The sequence below is a fragment of the Leucoraja erinacea genome, unplaced genomic scaffold (genome assembly GCF_028641065.1).
Source record: "Leucoraja erinacea ecotype New England unplaced genomic scaffold, Leri_hhj_1 Leri_266S, whole genome shotgun sequence".
NCBI lineage: Eukaryota > Metazoa > Chordata > Chondrichthyes > Rajiformes > Rajidae > Leucoraja > Leucoraja erinaceus.
This window is the reverse complement of record NW_026576167.1, coordinates 88,322-112,719: the sequence shown is the minus strand read 5'-3', so window position 1 is coordinate 112,719 and position 24,398 is coordinate 88,322. Positions and strand designations below refer to the sequence as shown.

At 46.4% G+C, this 24,398-nt stretch overlaps 2 pseudogenes; both read left to right on the top strand.

The window, feature by feature from the left end:
* Window positions 1-813: 813 nt before the first annotated feature.
* Window positions 814-11,558, top strand: LOC129693350 (neoverrucotoxin subunit alpha-like; annotated as a pseudogene).
* A 489-nt stretch (window positions 11,559-12,047) lies between these two features.
* LOC129693348 (E3 ubiquitin-protein ligase TRIM39-like) lies at window positions 12,048-23,227 on the top strand (annotated as a pseudogene).
* The last annotated feature ends 1,171 nt before the right edge of the window (window positions 23,228-24,398 follow it).

The following is a 24,398-nucleotide window of genomic DNA, read 5'->3' as shown; positions in this document are numbered from 1 at the left end:
TGGCGAGCGGGAGGAGGGGAGTGGGGCCGTTGAAGCCAAAGATCACAGCGAAGCTCCGCTCCATAATCTTTGGTTGAAGCCCCATCACGTGACGAGGGTGGGACGGAGCGGCCGTTGCAGCCCCGCCCACACGTGACTGCGGTTAGTTGGTCGGATCCAGTGATTATAGAGGACCAATCTTTGGTCGGATCGACCTTCCAAGCTGCAAAACCCCGCCACGTACACAAGTGTTAGGGATTGGGCTATTGATTACCATGGGATGATGGTGTCGGAAAGGTCAAATAGAAAATAGATCGCCCCGGCGCTGTCCCCTAAAATTTTAACTGGAGGACATCTCCAGTTTGGTACATGTTAGTGAATGGGGAAACACGCACTTTCCCACCCGTTAAAAACATGGAAAACGGCTGATTTTTGAGCTGAAATTTTCTGTGCTAGTCGGGTGACCGCGAAGCGCAGCGACTCGTGTGAGCGGGAGGCAAAAAAAAAGATAGCACAAAGTCATGGTGATTACAAGAAGATAGACTATAGGAAAGCGGCGCCAAGTGCAAAGCGGGTCAAGTTGCCGTTCCTGGACAGGTGATTCACCTGATCCAAACCTGTGCTGGAATTATCGCGTTTCTCAGGCGCTGAATTTGCTCAAAAGGATACATTATTGACTATTATGCGGGACAGAGGAGGACAGAGGAACCCCAACCCTGCCTGGTCAGCTGGGACCAGGAGATGGCTTTCGTCACGATTTTGCAGAAGCACATGATGGACATCCTCTCCAATTTGGGGGTTGTGCAGGGGATCAGGAACGAGATCCAACTGCTCTACACTGATGGATAGCTTTCCTATCATATCTGGAGTCAGGCATAGTAGCCCACTCTCACATCTTTTTCTCACAGAGAGTGGTGAGTCTGTGAAACTCTCTGCCTCAGAGGGCAGTGGAGGCGGGTTCTCTAGTGCTTTCAAGAGAGAGCTAGATAGGGCTCTTAAAAATAGCGGAGTCAGGGGATATGGGGAGAAGGCAGGAACAGGGTACTGATTGGGGATGATCAGCCATGATCACATTGAATGGCGGTGCTGGCTCGAAGGGCCGAATGGCCTACTCCTGCGTCTATTGTCTTTCTTGTTTGTGTGCTGTATAGATCCATTTGCCAAACCATCGGGAAAGACTAGAGCATATCATTACTGGCACTGCCAGTGGGGGCACTCGGGTCAAAACCTCCCTGCACATGGATGATGCTGCCGTCTTTTGATCGGATCCACAGTCGGTCCGCAGAGTGATCAGCATCTGTTGAGTCGGCATCGGGAAAATAACCGCTTCTAATAGCACATACAGCAGAGGAACTTGCCCTTTGACCCACAATGTCCTTGTTGAACACGATTCCAGGTTAAACTGCATAAGATTCATATCCCTCCATTTCCTGCATATCCATGTGCCAATCGAAAAGCTTCTTAAATACCACTGTCGTATCTGCCTCTACTACCAGCCCTGCCAGCACATTCCAGGCTCCCACCACCCTCTTGTGTTTAAAAAAGAAACTTACCCTGCAGGTCTCCCAAACATCTTTCCATTTAATACAGAAACGTAATGAGCCAAGCTGTGAAGGGTAACTGTGCCCACACAACTCTGCCATTAGCTTGCTGTATCTCCCACTGTACATCACACAAACTGTCCTCATTTGGCACTTTTGTGGTCTGATGCTCGTGACCAGTTTTTCTGTGTTTCTAGGAAAACTAAGACTGGAACTGCAAAAATAATTGCCCTTCTCCATTCCAGTCTAGGACGTGGAACCCACTATAACCTTTTAACAAGTTCAGAAAATCCTTTCTTTGCTGATATCGCCGCTGGCATTGGAGTCAACTCTAGTATTTGCTCCAGGCATCTCGGTACATCAGAGCACCCAGTGCAAGGCTTGTGGTCATTCCAGAGGTTCTGGCTCTGTACTCAGCACTGACTGTGCCCAGCGAGACCATTCGTCCCGTCGTCAACGCTGCAATCCCCTTACAACTGCGGACGGTCGCTTCGTTGAGCGGTGAGTGAAACAGATGCACGCCCCAGACTCAAGAAATTAAATTTGTGGGAATCTTGAGCAAAAGCATTTTGTGTTCTGCTCATAGTATATCAGGGTGTGTATCCAGCTATGTATGTGTTGATTTTCTGAGTGCTAAAGGCAGGGGTTCATCCTGACCACAGCACTGATAGTGCACTATAGTGTAGTCATTCCACACAGTGACAACGTGATCAGAACATTGCACCATAATTACCTGCACATTTCTGAACATAAAATAGACATTGAAGGTGTGTTGTGTTTTGTAGCAGCAAATAGCAGGGCTGTGAACACCGAGGATATGTGTTACATTTAGTTTGAAGAAGGAACCTGACCCCAAACATCATCTATTTATGCTCTTCAGAGATACTGGCTGACGTGCTTAGTTACTCCAGCACTCTTGTGCCTTTTTTTTAAAATGTTACATCATCAGCAGTTCCATGGTGTCTACCTTGTATATTTTGCTTCAGCTGATTTTATGGTGCTTTTGCCATTCCAAAAAGCTACCAGTTATAACACGGGCCTGCTTTGATCTCGGTCATGTTGCTTCGGATGGAGGTTTCCTGCTGAACAACAGGCTCCTGGGTGGGGGACGTGTTAATTTACCCATGCAGATGTCTCGGGCAAACACGAGAGTCCTGTGGACACACTCGGGAGCCCAGAGCAGCAGGTGGAATGGAGTTACAAGAGTTTCAAGCCTGCAGACTTTAGTGGGCGGGTGATTTTCTTTATTTAAAATATAAACTTTATTCCGAATAATTAATATATACAGAACAGAAATTGTGCAAAACTGTATACAGTAATTTCTGTAGGGGTAGGGGTATTTGCATTCCCCCTCCACCCCCATGCCCCACAGCGGACAGGTCCTCCCCTACAGAGCCTTGCCGTTGACCTCACCTCACCAAGAATGTCTTTCACCGAGTTGATGATTTTCCAGCAGCACGTCAATGTGTCATTGGGTACATCCCATGAATCAGAAAGTCCTCTGTTATGGGTCTGTTAGGGATGAACTGTGACAAGGTGGCCTTGCATCAGGATCTGAAATCACTCTCTGTGACGAGGTGGGAGATTGTCTCCTCCCCGTAACAGCCGTCCGGAGGGCTGTGGCATCCAATGTTCCGTGCTGACCACTGCAGATCACTTCACTTTCTATCCAATCTCTGCACCTCCTAATTTTGCTCATCAATTCACCCCACAAACTCTCTGCAGTCTCTCTTCATAACTCTCAGACAACACCCACATAATGTCCCAGCATATCTCCTCTGCAATGTCGCCATGGATCATACCTTTCCTATTGTGTGGTGAGCGAACTTCAGACCATAGTACGGAGGTCATGTGGCAATGAGGATGTATTAACTCTCCAAAGGATACAGAGAGACTGAGTGAGTAGATGGACAAATGGAATTTAATATGGGGAAGTGTTTCATCATGCACTTGGGTAAGAGGAATCTGGTGAGTTTCGATTCTGTGACTGAAATGGGAACCTGGCCAGGGAGGTTCAGATGTTTTGTGTGAGGGGAACATGTAGTTTTGGAACAACAAGTTCACAAGTTATAGTAGAATTAGGCCATTCGGCCATTGAGTCATGGTAGATCACTGCCTCCTAACCCAATTTTCGTGCGTTCCCATCACCCTTGACACTCGTTCTAATCAAGAGTTTGTCTATCTCTGTCATAAAAATATCTGACTTGGCCTCCACAGCCCTTCGTGGCTATGAGTTCCACAGATTAACTACCCCCTGACTAAAGAAGTTCCTCCTCATCTCCTTTCTAAAAGTGCACCCTTTAACTCTGAGGCTTTGACGTCTGGTCGAGACTCTCCCACCAATCCTTTCCACATCCACTCTACCTATGCCTTTCATTATTCTGTATGTTTCAATGAGGTCCCCCTTCAAACTTCTAAACTCCAGCGAGTAGAGGCCCATTGCTGTCAAATGCTCATCATATTCTAACCCACATTCCTGGAATACTTCTTGTAAACCATCCTTTCTCAGATATGGGGCCCAAATTTGCTCACAGTTCTCCAAATGCAGCCTGACTCTCAGGGTCCCTGGACAGAGTCGAGGGAGGAGCTATCGGGGCAGGTGTTTCATTTCCTGCGGTTGCAGGGGAAGGTACCTGGGGAGGTGGTTTGGGTGGGAATTCGTCTGTAACTCATTTTCATCTGGCCCACAGCTAACAATGGCCTGTTTCCTTTACTTTTTTGCATATCTTTCATTCATTTGTTCTATATCATTGTCTATATTTCTAGTTTCTCTTTCCCCTGACTCTCAGTCTGAAGAAGGACCTGAAACATCACCTATTCCTTTTCTCCTGAGATGCTGTCAGAACCGCTGAGTTACTCCAGTTTTCTGTGTCTATTATTCTGGTAAACCTTCTCTCCTTCTCTGCACCTTCCCTAAAGCATCCCTACGATTCCTGTATTGGCACGACCAGAACTGTATCCAATTCTCCAAATGCGGCCTAACCAAAGATCTGCAGTCACAGAGGATTTAGTGAACTAATAAGGGTGAGGTTTTATTGATTGTGAACTGTCTTTCAGATATCCATCTCCAGAGTGTGCTGACTGGATTCAGCTGGTCATGTTTTATTCCTTTTTCTGTTTCAGATCACTGACATTTCCTGAGTCTCCACATCAGGTTTAGTGATGAGTGATCTCTTGCAACTGTCCGCTCTGGGTCGCCCTTTCGAGTTGGGAATGCTGTACGATTGCCGATCAGATAGTCTGATCCCAGGTACTGGAATGTTATTACATGAATCAGACGTGGTCAATGCAGAGCCATGGGTTCAGGTGACCAATCTCACGTTGATGACCACAACTCTGTTTCAGTGCCGTTTTGCAATGGGATAAGCATGGTGTGGGAATTAAGTGAAACAATAAGACTGATTTTTATATTGTTGCGACTTGTTGCTTTGGGAAGTCAAACCAGGGCAGAATCTACACAGTTAATGGGAGAACCCTTTGGAGTGTTGAAGAGTGGAGGTCTAACAGTACATAGTTCCCTGAAACAGCCATCAAGGTGGTCAAGAGGGCTATGGTGCATTCATTTTCATCAATCAAGGTATTGAGTATAGGAGTTGCGATGTTGTTGCAGTTGTACAATATGTTGGTTAGACCATATTTGGAGTATAGTGTTCAGCTTTGGTCACCCTGCTACAGGAAGGATGTCATTAAGCTGGAAAGAGTGCAGAGAACATTTACGACATTGTTGCCAGGACCTGAGGGCCTGAGCTATGGAGAGAGGTTGGGCAGGCTATGCGTCTGAGGGGTAATCTTATAGACGAGTATAAAATCATCAGGAGATAGGATGAATGCATAGACGCAAAGTAGGAGAATGAAGAACCAGAGAACATAAGTTTAACGTGTGAGGGGGTAAGATTTAATAGGAACTTGAGGGGCATCTTTTTCATTCAAAGGGTGGTGGGTGCATGGAAGGAGCTGCCAGAAGAGGTAGCTACAACAGCATTTAAAATATACTTTCGAAGGTACATGAATAGCACATAGTGTGTTATGTGCCTCAACCGGGACTAGCTTGGGTGGGGTACGTTGGTCAGGCCAAGTTATTCTGGCTCTATGACTCTCTGAACCAATATATAGGCATCACCTGGCATAAAGTAGACTGGGGAACAGCTACTTGCAGGTTAGTGAGAGTCATTCAGGACAAAGTGTTCCCATGAAGCGGAAAGGTAACAACACTCATTCCACTTGGACCCAGGACATCAAAGTGTAATGAAGGTTGGATATAGGAGATCGTATGATAGGAATTGTAATTGTAATTATTTTATTAGCCAAATATGTAAAATCATGCAAGGAATGATGGGGGAGGGGGGGGAGGGAGGGGGAGTGTTGTTACTGAACTGAACTCACTGTGGAATGAATGCATTAACGGAGCCACTCCGAAGTTGTCCCTGCCGCTGACGGTAAAGTCTGTGAAAGCGGCCCCATCAGAGACTGTGAGGCCTCACATCCTCGGCGCTTCTGACACGCCGGCTCTGTCACGCTGGCTGTTCCCCCACTGCTTTGATTAATATTCTCCCTACGATTGAACATCCGAAGTTTGGCTTGAGGTAGCGTGACAGAGCCGGGCCGAGCACCAGCGGTTGGGAAAAATGTTGGCGTTTTTCGAGCAGAGCTGGGTGACAGCAGCCGTGATGGTCACTGGCCAGCAGGAGACGACAAAATGAGTGAGGTGGGGGGGGGGAGGATTTTATTTTAAAATGTGTACGTAAAAATGCCCAAATGTTTTGAGGAGTGCATGAGTGAATGTAAAAGTGAATTAGCTAGCGAAATGGAAAAAAATCACGGAGTTTCAGCGTGTGGTTTTGGCGGACGAAGGAATCAAAGGCCGAATCTGACATACACCCACAAACACACACACACACTCAGTTTTAATAGTATATAGATTAAGGTCAGGAGCGTAACCAGATAAAAGATTAGGGCCCATTAAACTAAAAACTGTTTATGGAGTTAGAAATAAATAGAAGTGGTCCGTATTCACTATGAGATGTACCTGGCTGTAAAAATTAGTTATTCTGGTAGTAAAATTCCAGGTAATTTTATTATGAGAGAGAATGTCTCAGTGTGTCTAACAATGGATAGATCTAATGGCATGTTGATGTTTTGCAAATGACAATGGGAGACCAGGGAGGAGAGAGCTAGGGGGCCAGGCAGAGATCACAGGTGAGGTGCCAGCCTCAGCAGGTCCTGGACAATATTCAGGCTTCCCTCAAGTTTACAGTGTTGATCATTTTATTAAATTCTGTAGGCATCACCCTGTTGGACTTTCAGACACTGCAGAACAACCTTGACCGTCATTACCAGCCCAGCACTGAGATTCACATCATTGCATCAGACTCCATGGAGAAGAAAGCCGCTGCCCTCAATGTGTCAGTATCACTGAAAGCAAGTTTCCTGGGTGGGTTAGTGAAGGTGAAAGGGTCGGCAAAATATCTCAGAGACATGAAGGAATCAAAGCAACAAGCACGAGTTACCCTTCAGTATAAAACCACAACCAGGTTTGAACAACTGACGATGAGTCAATTAGGAAGACAGAATATTACCTACCCGAGTGTGTTTGATGAGGGCTCAGCCACCCATGTCATTATAGCAGTATGGGGCCCAGGCCTTCTTTGTGTTTTATCAAATGACTTCTTCAGCTGAGAACATACAGGATATTCAGGGCAACATGGAGGTAATGATTAATATTCTCCCTACGATTGCGATTGAGGGAGCGGCCTCCCTAGAAATGACAGAAGATCAAAAGTCTGATACCAAGATATTTAGCTGCACCTATTACGGAGACTTCTCGTTGAAGCTTTCCCACCACCTTTCAAGATGCCATTAGTATCTACGCAACACTTCCAAAACTCCTGGGCTCAGGTGGAGAGCATTCATTGCCCTACACTGTCTGACAAATCCTCTCAATAAACTGGACACCAAAGCTGCACAGCTGGCGAGTGAGATCAGCATGGGACTGGTCAATCGCTGCCAGTGTGTCCTGGAACAGCTCAGTGAGGCCGTGTTGAGGTGCAATGAACTGATGAAAGACAGTGTTGCAGTTCAATTTCCCGAGATCGGGGACAGGATCCTTCAATTCCGAGAGATGTGTCTGAAGTACAAACTGGTTTTCCAAAGGACCTTAGCCAGAGTTTTGCCGTCCATTCAGGGCAGTGGGAAGGAGGAAGGGTTGCTGACGGACATATTGAAGAACAGGGAGCAGTCACCATTTGAACATTAAGCACTGACCGCATGGCTGGATGACAAGGAATGGGAGATGATGGTTGTGGGAATTTACCTCAGGATAATGAAAGACATACCTGTTGTGAAATCAAGGAGAGAGTTGCATGAAGTGTTGATGGGTCCAGTAACAGACTACGTGGTCTGTTTCACATTCACAACACTGCATCAGGAGGAGTTCTACCTGACGGAGGCAATCAATCACCTCAAATCTCTCACAGCAGAGAAAATGCAGATGCCACCTCCTGCTGCCGGAGCCTGTACAACACAACACAACACAGCGAGCCCTGGTTTCGCTCATTGTCCATAACCGAGAAGATTAAGAAACGATCCAAATTGTTCCTGGAATTTGCCACAGCCAACAGTGGTGACGAAAAAAGTAAAATTCCTTGTTGGATCCGCACAGGATGACAATAATGTGGGTGCATCTATTTATCTGTCGTCATGCCGGATTGTGTCTCAGTCGCCGCCGCTGCTCCCACGTCGATGCCGGCCTCCAGCATCGCAATCTGTTCATTCTCTCTGCCCCAGATTCACCATCCCCACGGGCATATCGGCCGATTCCGCAGTATCGATTTTTAGCAACGGGTGGGGACCCTGCGCCGCGCAAGCATTTAGACAGCTCGGAGGTAGACACAAATGCTGGAGAAACTCAGCGGGTGGGGCAGCCTGAAGAATGGTCTCGACCCGAAACGTTACCTATTCCTTCGCTTCATAAATGCTGCTCACCCGCTGAGTTTCTCCAGCATTTTTGTCTACCTTCGATTTTTCCAGCATCTGCAGTTCTTTCTTAAACATTTAAACAGCTCGGCATCAGCTGAAAGCGGCACTGCAGCGAACTGAACTGAACTGAACATGCATGAAATTTGTGCTAACATTCTTGACGTGCTGCATATTTTTAAACCATATTCTGCTATTTTGAAGTTCTACAAGCATGCGATTTGTTTAATGTAATAATTTATAATGCTTGGTTCATCGTTGTTGATGTCCAGAATTCACTGGGACACAAGAGTCTGCAGATGCGGCACATGCATGAGGTGGAATAGTGGAGAGACCCTCAATGCAGGAGCGAGAAGTGAACTTCTGGTAGAATTTAATTGACCAAGAAGCATTTGTGGAAGCTATGAGCGGATCCTCTTTGAGGTTAAAGACCCCCTAAACATGACGAATTGATACATTAACAGATTAACCCCTCTTTGTTGAATTTGGATAATTCGCACAACCAGTAAAATGCACAATAACCTAATAGATAAGATGTGTTTATTCGAATTTGTTGCCAAGTGCTTTCAGTGTTCAAATGAAATAAACCCCAAACTGCATGGACTTTAGAGCTTGGTTTAAAAATCTGGTAGTGAAAAGCTTTAGTTGCGTGCACTCCAGACAGCGTAAAGACAATGCATGATTACAATCGATCCATTACAGTGTATCATAATCATAATCATAAGCAAGGCCGCCAGCTCCATGATGTTAGGCCGCAGAGCGACCGGAGATATGATCCGGAAAACAATCGCATCTCCGACAAGGTAAGAGATTGAAAATAAGTTTTCCCCGACCCCTCCCCCACCCCCCCCACATAAAACACACCAGAGAAGATTCACCCACAATTTTGAAACACACTGAAAATAACAAAAAAAAAAAGACGAAAAGACAGACAGGCTGTTGTGTGATGCAGATCTACCAATGAGGTAGATAGTGGTTCAGCTCTCTGGTTGTGGGAGGATGATTCAGTTGCCTGACAACAGCTGGGAAGAAACTGTCCCTGAATCTGGAGGTGTGCATCTTACTAGTGGCTTGTACAGTTGTATCAAATCCTGTACTTCATACCCTCACGGACCCAGCAAATGTGTCAAACACTTTCGTCACCACCCTGCCCATCCCTGGTGCAATTGTCATGGAGCTGTATGTCTGCATTCCAATGTCTCTCTAGTCTGCTAAAAATAACACAGGGCGTAACGTTTTAATGTGTATAATGTGCCCTGACCTGTTTTTCCAACTTGCATCACATTTGCCCGAGTTAGATAAACCAGCCTTTAATCCACACATTGGCCCAGTTCATAAACATCTTGTTCCATCCCAGACAAATGGATTCACTCTCCAAAATGTTACCATAGAAAGAAACATAGAAATTAGGTCCAGGAGTAGGCCATTCTGCCCATATTAACCGCTGATCATCCGAATTCAGTCCCCTGTTCCTGCTTTCTCCCCATATCCCTTGATTCAGTTACAAGCCAAGTCTATCCAGTCTTACTTCATATGAAAGTCCTGCAATCCCAGGAATCAGTCTGGTGAACCTTCTCTGTACTCCCTCTATGGCAAGAATGTCTTTCCTCAGATTAGGAGACCAAAACTGTACGCAATACTCCAGGTGTGGTCTCACCAAGACCCTGTACAACTGTAGTAGAACCTCCCTGCTCCTATACTCACCACTCTCTTCGGGACATTGACCACAAACGCACTGACTCGAACAGCTACCCAGACTGTGCCTCCTCCAGCCCAGCCTCCTGTGAGGATGCTATCCCCTTATCTCAGTTCCTCCGTCTCTGCCCCATCAGTGCTCTAGATGAGGTGTGTAGGAAGGAAATGCAGATGCTGGTTTAAACCAGGGATAGATACAAAAAGCTGGAGTAACTCAGTGGGACAGGCAGCATCTATGGAGAGAAGGAATGGGTGACGTTTCAGGTCGAGACCTTTCTTCAGACTGGTTCGGGATCACAGAGGGGGAACAGCGAGAGGTCTTCCACTACAAGACATCGGAGGCGTCCTCTTTCTTCAGGAAACAGGGCTTCAGCTCCACTGCTATTGATGGTGCCCTCACTTGTATCTCCACCACTATCTGCACGTCAGATCTCACCTCCCTCCCCTCCAGAGAGAATAAGCGTAGAGATCCCTGGTCTTCATCTTTCACCCCATCATCCTATCCGCAGGCGCTTTCCCCTACAACCCACCAGGGGAGGCGCCACTCTGTCCCTACACCTCAACACTCACCACCATTCAGGAACACAAACAGCCCTTTCATGGGAGGCAGAGATTCACTTGCATCTCCTCCCTCCTCTTCTATGGCACTCGGTTCTCTCGATGTGGCCTCCTTTACATCTAAACGCCTCTACTTCCTCAGAAGCCCGAGGAAGTTTGGCATGTCTCAAACTTAGAAGAATTACGAGTCCGGTGTACCAGAGTGAGTGAATTGGTGTTGATGTTGATCATCGAAACATAGAAATATAGAAAATAGGTGCAGGAGTAGGCCATTCGGCCCTTCGAGCCTGCACCGCCATTCAATATGATCATGGCTGATCATCCAACTCAGTATCCTGTACCTGCCTTCTCTCCATACCCCCTGATCCCCTTAACCACAAGGGCCACTTAAATATAGCCAATGAACTGGCCTCAACTACCTTCTGTGGGAGAGAATTCCAGAGATTCACCACTCTGTGTGAAAAAAGACTGATCGGACGAGGACAGTATAGGTCTCACTGAGGATGTGTAAATGGCAGCAGAGAATGAAATTGGAAAAAATAATTCAAGAGAGGGAAATAACGCTGAATTCACTGAACTTCTCGCAACTTTGTCGGCGCCAGAAACGTGTATTTTACCGGATCACATGCAAAAACACAGAATTCCACCGTCCCTTGATACATGTGACAATAGAGTATTATTGAATCATTGAGTTGAATTCAAGTTTGCACATGAGACTGATAAATAAAATAACAGTGTTTGCTATAGAACGAATATTATTGTGCAGCCTAATATAATGAACAATTCACGATAGGAAACACGGATGTATTTAGTTTATGGGAATGACATTTACCCGAAGCTGATTACAAATGACATCGGCTTCCTGGTCAGGGCTGTGATTGACGGGGCTGAGCTCCGCCTCCCCTCATCTGGGCCCGCCCCTTTCATTGATAGTACCGCCGCCACTTCGCGCCCGAAACCGCATTGAACCCGGGTTCAGCAGCAGCCGCGGCGTAACGAGGGTGACCCTCGGGTCCTGTGGCCGGCGCTCCTCTTCCCAGAGGAAGGCAGACATTGATGGTGAAATTCACAGGCGGCTTCAGTGCACCTGCACAACATTTGGCCGTCTGATGAGAAGAGTGTTTGAAGATCAGGACACAATTAGCAAGTCCTCGATCATTTTGTCACACACTTTCTGTCTTTCATCTCTGGACTTTGTCCAACCGTCTGCCCATCAACTCCCCCCTCAACTGTGTCAACCTATTACCAACCAGGCTTTGTCCTGCCCCCTTCCTTCCATCGTTCTTCCATCTCCCACCCACCACCCCTACAATCAGTCTGAAGAAGGGTCCTGACCCGAAACATCACCTGTCCATGTTCTCCAGAGGTGCTACTTGACCCGCTGAGTTAATCCAGCACTTTGTGCCTTTTTGTTGTGAAGCAGCATCTGCAGTTCCATGTTTCTGCATCTTCACACTGAACACTTGCAGCCGAATTACATTCATTCCCCGAGGGGGCAGCGTGAGCAGTGTCAGCAGTTTCAGCGATTGGGAATGCGTTTTAAACCAGGAAGTGGATGGTTAAAATCAAATGTTAAAATGGCTTCGAAAGAGCAGGTTGAGTGTTTAACAGAGGAGGCAGTTTGTCCCGTCTGCCTGGAATTCTTCACCGATCCGGTGTCACTGGAGTGTGGGCACAACTTCTGCCGCTCCTGTATCACACAGAGTTGGGACAGGGAGGGGAAAAACTCCTGCCCGGAGTGTAGAGAGGAGTTTACAGATCGCACCCTCAGGGTTAGTCGGGCCTTGGCGAGACTGTCTGAGAAAGCTCGAACACTGAGCCTGAATCGGACAGAGAAGGAAAATAAACTTCAGTGCGAGGAACATCAGGAAGAACTGAAGCTGTTTTGTGAAACGGACAAGAAGCTGATCTGCCTGGTTTGTGCAGCTGGGCGGGAACACAGAGATCACCGCTTCATGCTGGTGGATGAAGCTGTTGAAACCTACAAGGTAAAGGCAAGCCGATTTTGATCGCATCATTGTTTAAATCCATCTTTATAATCTTTATAACACTTTTATTCTCTGATTTTCAATCACAATCCCAGGATCAGGCGAAATCTTCCATCCAGTCTCTCACTAAAAAGCAATCAGGGATCCAGCGATTGGAGCAGCAACAGAAACAGAAGATTTCTGGAGTTCTGGTGAGGCTTTTAAGTTTCGATTTCCTGATCTTGTGTAGATTTAATCCCTGTGACGCGTGTAATAATAGGGCGGCGCAGTGACACAAGTAGTGCAGCTGTCGCCTAGTTCTGGTGAGCGGGTTCAATCCTGACCTCGGGTGCTGCCTGTGTGGATCACGCCTTATACCTGTGACCGCGTCGGATTCCTTCCACGTCACCAATACACACTGGTTCAATGGTCAATCGGTGACTGTTATGATCCCTGGGAAAGTGTGTGTTGGGCGGATAAATGGGAATAAATGGGCACGTGAAAGGAACAGGCAGCAGAGAATTGTATTGGGGTAGAGGATTGATGGGTTATAACATTATCCTCACGACATTTCAGAAACTTTTAGACAAACTGTCTAAATGCATTGGAAGTCTGAAGAAGGGTCTCAACACGAAACGTCGCCTATTCCTTCTCTCAATAGATGCTGCCTCACCCGCTGAGTTCCTCCAGCATTTTTGTCTACATTAGACAAACTATTGAATTGCCAAAGTAAATAAAAAATGCACAGGCCAAATGTAACCGTTAAAGTCGCGAGGAAACACAATCAGTTTGGCATTATATAATATTCTTCACCTTTTATTTCACAGGAACAATCACACAACCTTCAGTCCAAGATCACATCCCAGTATGCTGAACTGCACCAGATTCTCACTGAGAAAGAGCAGCGCACACTGGCAGATATCCGGGAGGAAGAGAAGAAGATTCTAAATACAATGGAGACAAATCTTGGAAAGATTCAAGAGAATTTAAATTCCATTCAGGAGGAACTCTTAAAGTTGCAGCAACAGTTGGATCAAAAAGACAGTGTGGTGTTTCTGAAGGTGAGGGGTTACACTACAGTTTGGTGAAGTGAAAGTGTACATTCACAAAATGGTGGGTGACATTTTAGAAATAAATGCTGCATTTACCAGTAATTCGGAACTCAGTAAATGTTCCCTCAGTTCCAGCTGTTGTTGTTCAGAAACTAATTGGCCTCCCGCTGAATCGATGGGATCTCAGGACTGTCTGGCGGGAATGTAGAGATGTGTTTGTATTATGTGGAGTTTAGATCAATCGAATGACATCCCATTCTACATCATAGACAGGCCATTTGGCCCATCCTATCCAGTCAAGATTTCTGCTCCACTCATCATCCCTCCTATTTATTCTACAACTCCTGCACCTAATTTCTATGTTTGTATGTTTCTATATACCTTGCAAATAGCTTGTAAATAATGTTGCAGAGTCTGACTCTGCTAAGTGTTGATTGGATGGGGTGTTGAGCCTTGTCTGAGAGTTCTGTTCATCAGGGTAAATGTTTCCAAGTTGATTCATCTTGAAGTCGGTTGTGAATACAATGTATTGAATTGTTGTATCATTGGGTTAGGGAAATGCCTGTTATGTATGGGGTTAATCGATATTTGTAATTGGGTGATTAAGAGACAAACCCCGTGTGGTTCGGCCCCTCGAGTTTGCGGGGCAGATAAAAGTCCCTGGTCACGAGGCTCAGGGCCCATCTTCTGGAAGAGCGCTCAGGACCATGTACCCTTGTGGAGTGCCTCTGTCTGTGCGAGGCCTAGAGGGCTTGAACAGATAGACGCAGGGATCGAACCCACGGTGGGATAGGTACAGTCTGTGATCTGTGACTCGCTTTTGCTAGAATACAATTAATTGATTCAAGTGCTTGATTCAGTGTTTTTACTGAAACTAGACTGGGGGGAAGCTTAGAACCGAGCAATTATCACCGCTTGCATTTAAATTTATCTCTGCTGTTGGCTTCAGTCCATCCAATGCAAGTGAGGTCCATGTTCTCATGACTGCATTCCTTTAGGTATTTATTGAAGACCACGTTACATTTCAACTTTGATTATTGGTCTCCCCTTCAATTTGAGATATTATTTCATCCCCACACATTTAAATCCACCGATAATATTAAATTCCCTCTCATCAGTCCTGACATCTTCTCCAGATGAAATCCCACAACCTGCCCAGTCTTTTCATTACGTTCCATCCTCTCAGTTATGGCATAGAAACATAGAAAATAGGTGCAGGAGTAGGCCATTTGGCCCTTCGAGCCTGCACCGCCATCCCCCATCATCCAACTCAGTATCCCATACCTGCCTTCTCTCCATACCCCCTGATCGCTTTCGCCACAAGGGCCACATCTAACTCCCTCTTAAATATAGCCAATGAACTGGCCTCAACTACCTTCTATAGCAGAGAATTCCACAGAATCGCAACCCTCTGTGTAAAAAATGATTTTCTCATCTCAGTCCTAAAAGACTTCCCTCTTATCCTTAAACTGTGACCCCTAGTTCTGTACTTCCCCAACATCGGGAATAATCTTCCTGCATCTAGCCTGTCCAAACCCTTAAGAATTTTGTACGTTTCTATAAGATCCCCCATCAATCTTCTAAATTCTAGCGAGTACAAGCCGAGTCTATCCAGTCTTTCTTCATATGAAAGTCCTGCCATCCCAGGAATCAGTCTGGTGAACTTTCTCTGTACTCCTTCTATGGCAAGAATGCCTTTCCTCAGATTAGGAGACGTCATTCTCATGAACATTCCTTGTGCTTTCCCCCATCGTTCTACATCTCTGCGGCAATATCCGCTTTCTCTCTGCATGACAGTGGCGATAAGAGTTGGGAAATGGGAATTATCAGAGGGTTGTAGAAATTTGGTGAAATTCCCGCTGTCGGGATGAGGACGGTCCATCTCAGTCAATTGAGATTTGTGTTTTATTTCTTTCAGGAGGAAGCTGGTCGCAAGCGAAGGTAGGACATTGTCTTGACGGAAACATTGTAAGTGTTTTGTGGAACAGCTTAAAACATTTCTAATGCTCAGTTTATAAACAGCTGTTCAATATTTGCAGGGTTAGTGATGAAGCCAAACCACTGTCGGTGGTAGATGAAGCCTTGCCGATTGAAAAGTTTCATTGCCCTGTTTCGTTCAACACGGCATTCAAAGAAATATCTGATGACTTCAATCATGGTAAAGCTTGTACCTTTTCCATTATTCTTGTTTCTGATATATTTAACCAATACCAAAATGCACACATTAATGGTCTTTTGGACTGAAGGGAAATTGGATCCACCACTAAACGCATCAGCTGGGAAGCATCACACAGTCAGACATTCATACACTCCTGCTTTGGGTGAAATACTGGGGCTATTCACCCTATCTGTGCACCTTATATAGATCTTATACACGTCTATAAAAACACAAAAAAGCTGGAGAAACTCAGCGGGTGCAGCAGCATTTATGGAGCGAAGGAAAAGGGCAACGTTTTGGGCCAAAACCCTTCTTCAGACTGATCGGGGGTGGGGGGGCGGGGAGAAGAAAGGAAAAAGGAGGAGGAGCCCGAAAGTTGGGGGATGGGAGGAGACAGCAGGGGGGCTGAGGAAGGGGAGGAGACAGCAAGGACTAACAGCATTGGGAGAATTCAATGTTCATGCCCCAGGATGCAGGCTCCCCAAGCGGAATATGAGGTGCTGTTCCTCCAATTTCTGGTGTTGCTTGTTCTTGCCATGGAGGAGACCTAGGACAGAGAGGTCGGATTCGGAGTGGGAGCGGGGGAGGGGTTGAAGTCCTGAGCCACCAGGAGGTCAAGTAGGTTCTTGCGGACCGAGCGGAGGTGTTTGGCGAAACGATCGCCTAACCTCCGCTTGGTCTCATCCGGATGGGCTCCAAAGACAACTGTCCCTGCCTGCCCAACGGCTTCTTATAACCCAGCCCTTCAGACCTGATGAAATTATCATAAATCCTTTTGCACCCTCTCTAATTTGCTAACAATCTTATTGTGTCAAACTCTGTATTTAATATCCTGACCTATGAAAGCATGAGTGACAAATATATTCTTCACCTGTCACTGCCACCACCATCTTCCATGACACTGTGTACCTGCAGCCCAAGATCTCTCAGTTCTATAAAGTTCCCCGTTTACTGTCAATGTCCTGCCCTGGTTTGTCTCAGCAAAGTGCATCACCTCACTTCACATGAATAAATCCCACCTGCCGTTCCTCAGCCCATTGGCCCAGTTCACAGGGATCCCATTTACTCTCAGATAACCTTCTTCACTCTCCACAATGTCACCAATTTTAGTTCCATCTGCAAACTGACTAACCGTGCAACCTACATACACACCCAATCGTGTATATAAATAAGGAACAACAGTGGACTCTGTCTCCAGTCTGAAAAACAACCCTCTACCAACATCCTCTGTCCGCGACCTTCAGGTAAATGTTGTATTCCATCGGCTAGTTCACCCCGGATTCCATGAGATCCAACCTTCCAGAGCGGCCTCTCATGCGGTGTGTAGAATATTGCTTAGATCGAATATTTAAGCTTATGGGGAACTCACACAGAAGAGGAATTGGTGGCAGCTTAGATCAGCCAGGATCACATTGAATGGAGGGGCAAGCCTGAGAAGCGGATCCTAATCCTGCTCCTGTTTTCTTGTGTTCCTAAGCTCCTGTGTACCGATAAATTGACAGAATTGACAACTAGGAAGTGCAGCAAAAATTAACAATAGTTGTTCCTGGGACAATGAGTTTGCTGTGCGGGGTGAGATTGAGTAGACTAGGCCTGTGTACACATGAGTTTTGGTGTATTGGAGGAGTTTTCAGTGAAACACAAAGTTCTGACAGGGCTCAGTGCGCTGGATGCAGGGAGGATGTTTCCCCTGTCTGTGGGGTCTGGAGAATGGGCACCCTCTCAGAATGTGGGCTGCACCATGCAGGACAGAGATAAGGAGACATTACTGCACTCAGAGACTGTGGAACCTAAGGAATTCCCTGCACAGATGGTGTGGAAACTCAGTCATTCAGTGCTCTTGGAGCTGAGAGCCATGGTTGTACATTATTTGGTCGCCCAATTATAGGAAGGATGTCAACAAAATAGAGAGAGTACAGAGAAGATTTACTAGAATGTTGCCTGGGTTTCAACAACTAAGTTACAGAGATAGGTTGAATAAGTTAGGTCTTTGTTCTCTGGAGCGCAGAAGATTAAGGGGGGATGATAGAGGTCTTTAAAATGATGAGAGGGATAGACAGAGTTGATGTGGACAAGCTTTTCCCTTTGAGAATAGGGAAGATTCAAACAAGAGGACATGACTTCAGAATTAAGGGACAGAAGTTTAGGGGTAACATGAGGGGGAACTTCTTTACTCAGAGAGTGGTTGCGGTGTGGAATGAGCTTCCAGTGGAAGTGGTGGAGGCAGGTTCGTTGGTATCATTTAAAAATAAATTGGATAGGTATATGGATGAGAAGGGAATGGAGGGTTATGGTATGAGTGCAGGCAGGTGGGACTAAGGGAAAAAAGTTGTTCGGCACGGACTTGTAGGGCCGAGATGGCCTGTTTCCGTGCTGTAATTGTTATATGGTTATATTATAGCGTCAGACCCTTTGGCCCATCATGTCCATGGTCACCTATTTCCCAGCTTTACTAATTGATTTGCCCAGATTACATTGGTATTCTTCTGCACCTCACCTAGATAAGTGCCTCAAATATAATGATTAGATCTCACCACCGCCTCCTCTGTAGCATGTTCCGGATATCAACCATTCTCAGTGTAAAGAAAACTTACTACTCAGATCCACTTTAAAATTCCTTGCTCTCAAGATAAACCTGCACTCTTGATTCGAGATCCCTGCTGCAGCACCGATCTCTGCTGCACTCCACCAGTCACAGACCTCCAAGCAGAAAACTCATCCTTCCACCGCTACCTTCTACCTCCAACCACCAAGCCAATTGTGGATCCATTTCACCAGCTCCCCTTGGATCCCACCTGCCTTCACTTTCTGGACCAGCCTTACATGCGCAACATTGTCAAGTCCCTCAGTGAAGTTCATATATTGGTTCACAATGAGATCAGTGTGTTCTTAGCTGTACACACCCATCAACTCCACCCGTGAATCCCCTCTTTCAGCGACCCTACATCCACAAGTCCCCACACATTCTGTCCAACACCTGGTCATTCATCCTCTGCTTCCTCCCATGGTCCAAGCCACCCCTCCCTCTCTCACTCTCCACTCAAAGACACAGGGGCAGGTCATCTGGCCCCTCATGCCTCCCCCCCATTCACTATGATCATGGTGACTTCACCCCACACCTCTACCTCCTCTTTAACAATCTCTAATTACCACTCACCTCATATCCTCTTGCTCCGATCTGCCTCCATATCTGAATAGCCCACTTCATTCTTCCATTCCCACCTCAATCTCGCAATCCCCCTCAATCTCCGTACTCGTCCTCTTCGTCCATCCTCCCCGCCTGACAAAATTCCCCTCTCCATCCCTGGATAAAAACTCCGGGAAAGATGTCTATCGTCTACCCGGATGTGTTTGGGGTGAAACCCCGGGCAAGGTTTCAGCTGTTTAAGAAGGAACTGCAGATGCTGGAAAATCGAAGGTACACAAAAATGCTGGAGAAACTCAGCGGGTGCAGCAGCATCTATGGAGCGAAGGAAATATGCAACGTTTCGGGCCGAAACCCTTCTTCAGACTGATCGGGGGCGGGGAGAAGAAAGGAAAAAGGAGGAGGAGGAGCCCGATGGCTGAGGGATGGGAGGAGACAGCCCGAGGGCTGAGGAAGGGGAGGTGACAGCAAGGGCTAACAAAATTGGGAGAATTCAATGTTCATGCCCGCAGGATGCAGACTCCCCAAGCAGAATATGAGGTGCTGTTCCTCCAATTTCTGGTGTTGGTCACTCTGGTCATGGAGGAGACCCAGAACAGAGAGGTCGGATGGGGAATGGGAGGGGGAGTTGAAGTGCTGAGCCACCGGGAGGTCAGGGAAGTTCAGCTGTGCGCCCACCTGTGCCTGTGAAAAAGTTACTTTTATAACAACTAAACCAGGTTCGCTTCTTAATAAACAGACAACACACAAACTGTTTGGTAGACCAGTTCAAAACTTTACTTATTATCGGCCGATGGAAGGGAGGGAGAACTCAAGTCAAGTGACCAATGTAGACACTTCACCTCATCCACTTCTCTGAACAACAGAATTAAATCGCACTATATAGTGTTTCTTTGTCACCTTAGCACATTCACAGACATTAGACATAGAGGTACAGGAAAAGGCATCACATCAAAGGCATTTTGTCACAATCCCTTAGATCAGTAGCTTCTCTCTTGTCACCTCCCTCATAAACATAGGACACTTGGTTTACGACATCTTACTTCAAAGAGATGACTCTAGCTCTTTCTCTCTTCCTCTCTGTCACACTTGGGAGACAATGTTATAGTATTTATTATCTCACACACCGCAACCTGAGGCAAGCCTAATTTGACACTAAATATAAGCTGTAAGCTAGCCCAGAAACCAATTTTAATATCTTCTTATTTTTGTAACTTTATTTGGCTTCATCATTCCATCCTTTTCTCAAAATTTTGATAATTACTACAGTCCTTGCTGAGTACATACGAAAGACCATAAGCATCTCATCAGACAAATTAATAGTACACTGGTAACACCATCAATTCATAGTGGACAATCGTTCCACAAATCCCTCCAAACATTTTAAATGGCCACCAACCTCCCCCGGACGTGACACTAAGATACTACCATAGGACAGGAAAAGGATCATAAAAATTGCTCAGCCTTTATTCGGCTTCGCTTGGAATTCCCCGTGTGCTGGTGTAACTGGTTCATGCTTCTCTTGTGTGGCACTGCATTTGCAACATAACAATGCCCTGTCACAAATATACTGTTTCCTAAATATACACCAGTGCCTTGGTTGTGGCAAAAACAGGTAGATTTAACTGGCCTTTGCAGACCTCTTACTGTCTGTAGTCAGGGTATCTTTGCTGTGCTTGTCATGTTTGACTTCAATCTTGTTTAAAAGGAGGTGTGTACCATCCTTTAAATGTGTGTTAGTCCGCAAGTTTGCCATTCTGAAGAAAGTTCAGTCCATGTGGGCTGGGCCACCCCAGAGTAAAGGGAGCATCAATAGCCCATCGTCCTTGTTTCCACAAACTGTTCACAGTCAATCAAATGTATCCAGCGACGATGATCTTTCATCTTTACAGCAGTTCATGTTGTTAGCAACACTTGGTTGTTTCTTTCAACAGTCTCAATTTCTTCTTGTCCCAGCACCATCATCGTATAGCTTTTATGGCCTTGGTCACTGGTTTTCAGCAAAAACTCCTCCAACCTGGGAATGTAGATCTGGCAAGACATGGGTTAATTGCCGACCATACATAATTAGTTAATTGCCCAGGGCCTGTAGGTGGCTTCCCCCCACTCTCCAGGGGGTGGACACAGCAGCCTTTCCTGTATCAATAAAAAGTTGTAAATCTTGTTCACCAGCTGAGTTTCTCCAGCACTTTTGTCTACCTTTGATCCTCCAGCATCTCCAGTTCCTTAACACTTCCCTGTGAACTTATTCTTTAATCCGATTATATCCGAAGAGGCTCTCCCCACCTGAATATTCAATTCTCCAAATATGTTCTCTTCCCCAATCTACTTTATCTTCTCACCTTTCATCCCTCATTGTGAGTTCCCTCAAACCCCCTTTTGTAAGCCATAAGACAATTTTTCATGTACCTTCATTTCCCTCACACAGCACATGCTTCAACATCTTTTTGTTTGCTTGCAAACAGTAATCTTGCTTCAATTGCATTTTAAAAGACAACCTCTGTTATCACATCAAAACAAATTTTCCCAAAAGAACTCATTCAGAATCAGTAATCAATAATACATTTTATTTTTCTCTGTAATTTTGACATTTCCAATCTCATTAACACTTTAATCGGGATGGGTCTCTTTTTTTTAACTTGGCTCAAAAGATTTATAACAACCAACACCTTTTATCATTTGAGTATAGCTCCGCCCCCCATTCATGCCTGTTTCGTAAAGGAACACACCATAACCTGTCTGTCCATTTGCATTTTAAAGAACAAACTGTTCTTAACGCGACACACACCTTTGCTCATTGCTTCGAATTTCACACATTCCACATAAAAAAAACATTGTTTTACCAGCAGGACATATACAAAACATTGTTTTGCCAGCAGTATATACTATTTCATCTTTAAAGACATCTCTTTGTAATTTACTTTCCCTTTTACTGCCAAGACTTCTGTTTACCAAAATCCTGGTTACCTAACCCTAATTGGACATTGATTCAGATGATGATTAGTCAGACTCCCGTGACTTTTCAGTCTCCCTACCCCATCCTCAATTTTATAATTTAAAAATAAATTGGATAGTTATATGGACGGGAAGGGAATGGAGGGTTATGGTCTGAACGCAGGTATATGGGACTAGGGGAGAATACGTGTTCGGCACGGACTAGAAGGGTCGAGATGGCCTGTTTCCGTGCTGTAATTGTTATATGTTATATGGTTATTTATTATCTCTCACACCGCAACCTGAGGCAAGCCTAATTTGGCACTAAATATAAGCTGCAAGCTAGCCCAGAAACCAATTTTAATATTTTCTTATTTTTATAACTTTATTCGGCTTCATCACCTGAGTCCGAGCGGCTTCTACCCCGGTCCCGGGGCCGCGCTGCCCGAGTCTCCCCCCGACCCCCGGGGACTCTCTGATTCTCTGCTTCTCCCCCCAGTCTCCGTCACCCTGGATGAGGAAACAGCGCATCCGCGGCTCGAGGTGTCTGATGATCAGAAGAGGGTGATACATACCGGGAACTGGAAGATTCTCCCTGACACCGGGAAGAGGTTTACACAAAATCAGTATGCGTGTGTGCTTGGATCGGAGGGATTCACATCGGGGAGACATTACTGGGTGGTGGAGGTGGCGGGGAGTCAGCGCTGGAGTCTGGGAGTCGCCGCAGAATCTGTGGAGAGGAAGGGAGAGGTCATGCTGACCCCGGAGACTGGAGTCTGGAGCCTCCGGCGGTTGAATGACGGGTTTGATGCATTCACCTCCCCTCCATCCCCTCTCCTCATCCGTCCCATCCCCAGGAGGGTGGGAGTTTATCTCAGTTACGAGTCTGGGACAGTTTCATTTTACGACGCGGACACCAAGTCCCATCTCCACACCTTCACTGGGAATAAATTCACGGAGAAACTTTATCCTTTCTTCTGGATTTTTTATGGAAACTGGATGACAATCTGCTCCGGGTCCGCTCCGGGTGTGTAAAAGGGTCGGGTCCCGGGACCGGCATCAGGAGCGGAGCTCAGGGGCTGTGGGGCAGAAACCCGGTGGACAACAGGTCGGCGCTGAATGGCTCCCATTTAATCCCCAAATTCCACGTTGTAAAAGCCCAGTGAGCGCGGAAATAAAACCAGGGGGAATGTAAATGTGGCAAGAGTGAAATAAACAGCAACTGAAATCAGCGCTGTCTGTCTGTCTGTCGAATGACGAATTGCGTTTCCATTTGGATTTTCAGCGTCTGTGTTTTGTTTTAGTTTTTCCAGTTGAATGGGTGATTGGAATGTGAGTCTGACCATAAACTGCCAACAAAAATACAGAAAACATTGTGGACATTCAGCAGGGTGGGCAGTATACAGTGTTTAAGAAGGAACTGCAGATGCTGGAGAATCGAAGGTACACAAAACAGCTGGAGAAACTCAGCGGGTGCAGCAGCATCTATGGAGCGAAGGAAATAGGCAACGTTTTACGGGCCGAAACCCTTCTTCAGACTGATCGGCGGCGGGGCTGGGTGGGGACTAGAATGGGTAAAGGATGAGGAGGAGCCCGAAGGCTGGGGGATGGGAGGAGACAGCAGGGGGGCTGAGGAAGGGGAGGAGACAGCAAGGACTAACAAAATTAGGAGAATTCGATGTTCATGCCCCCAGGATGCAGACTCCCCAAACGGAATATGAGGTGCTGTTCCTCCAATTCCCGGTGCTGCTCGCTGTGGCCATGGAGGAGACCCAGGACAGAGAGATCGGAGACGGAGTGGGAGGGGGAGTTGAAGTGCTGAGCCACCGGGAGGTCAGCTTGGTTATTGCGGACCGAGCGGAGGTGTTCGGCGAAACGATCGCCCAACCTCCGCTTGGTCTCACCGATATAGATCTGCTGACATCTAGAGCAGCGGACGCAATAGATGAGGTTGGAAGAGATGCAGGTGAACCTCTGTCGCACCTGGAACGACTGCTTGGGGCCTTGAACGGAGTCGAGGGGGGAGGTAAAGGGACAAGTGTTGCATCTCTTGCGGTTGCAAGGGAAAGTGCCCGGGGAGGGGGTGGTACGAGAGGTGGGCAGTATACAGTGTCTGGAAAGGGTTAATATTCCTGAGGTACTGTGGAGCTGCGGGTAGAGCCGCTGTCTCACAGGGCCAGAGATCAGGGTTCTATCCTGACCTTGGGTGCTGTCTGTTCGGAGTTTGCACGTTCTCCCCGTGACCAAGTGGGTTTCCTCCAGGTGCTCCGGGTTTCTCCCACATCCAAAAGACATGTGGGTTTGTTGGTTAATTGGCCTCTGTAAATAGCCCTTTGTGTGTGGGGAGAGTTGCGACATTTAGCCCAGTACCATCTGCTTTTAATGTGCATTGGAACA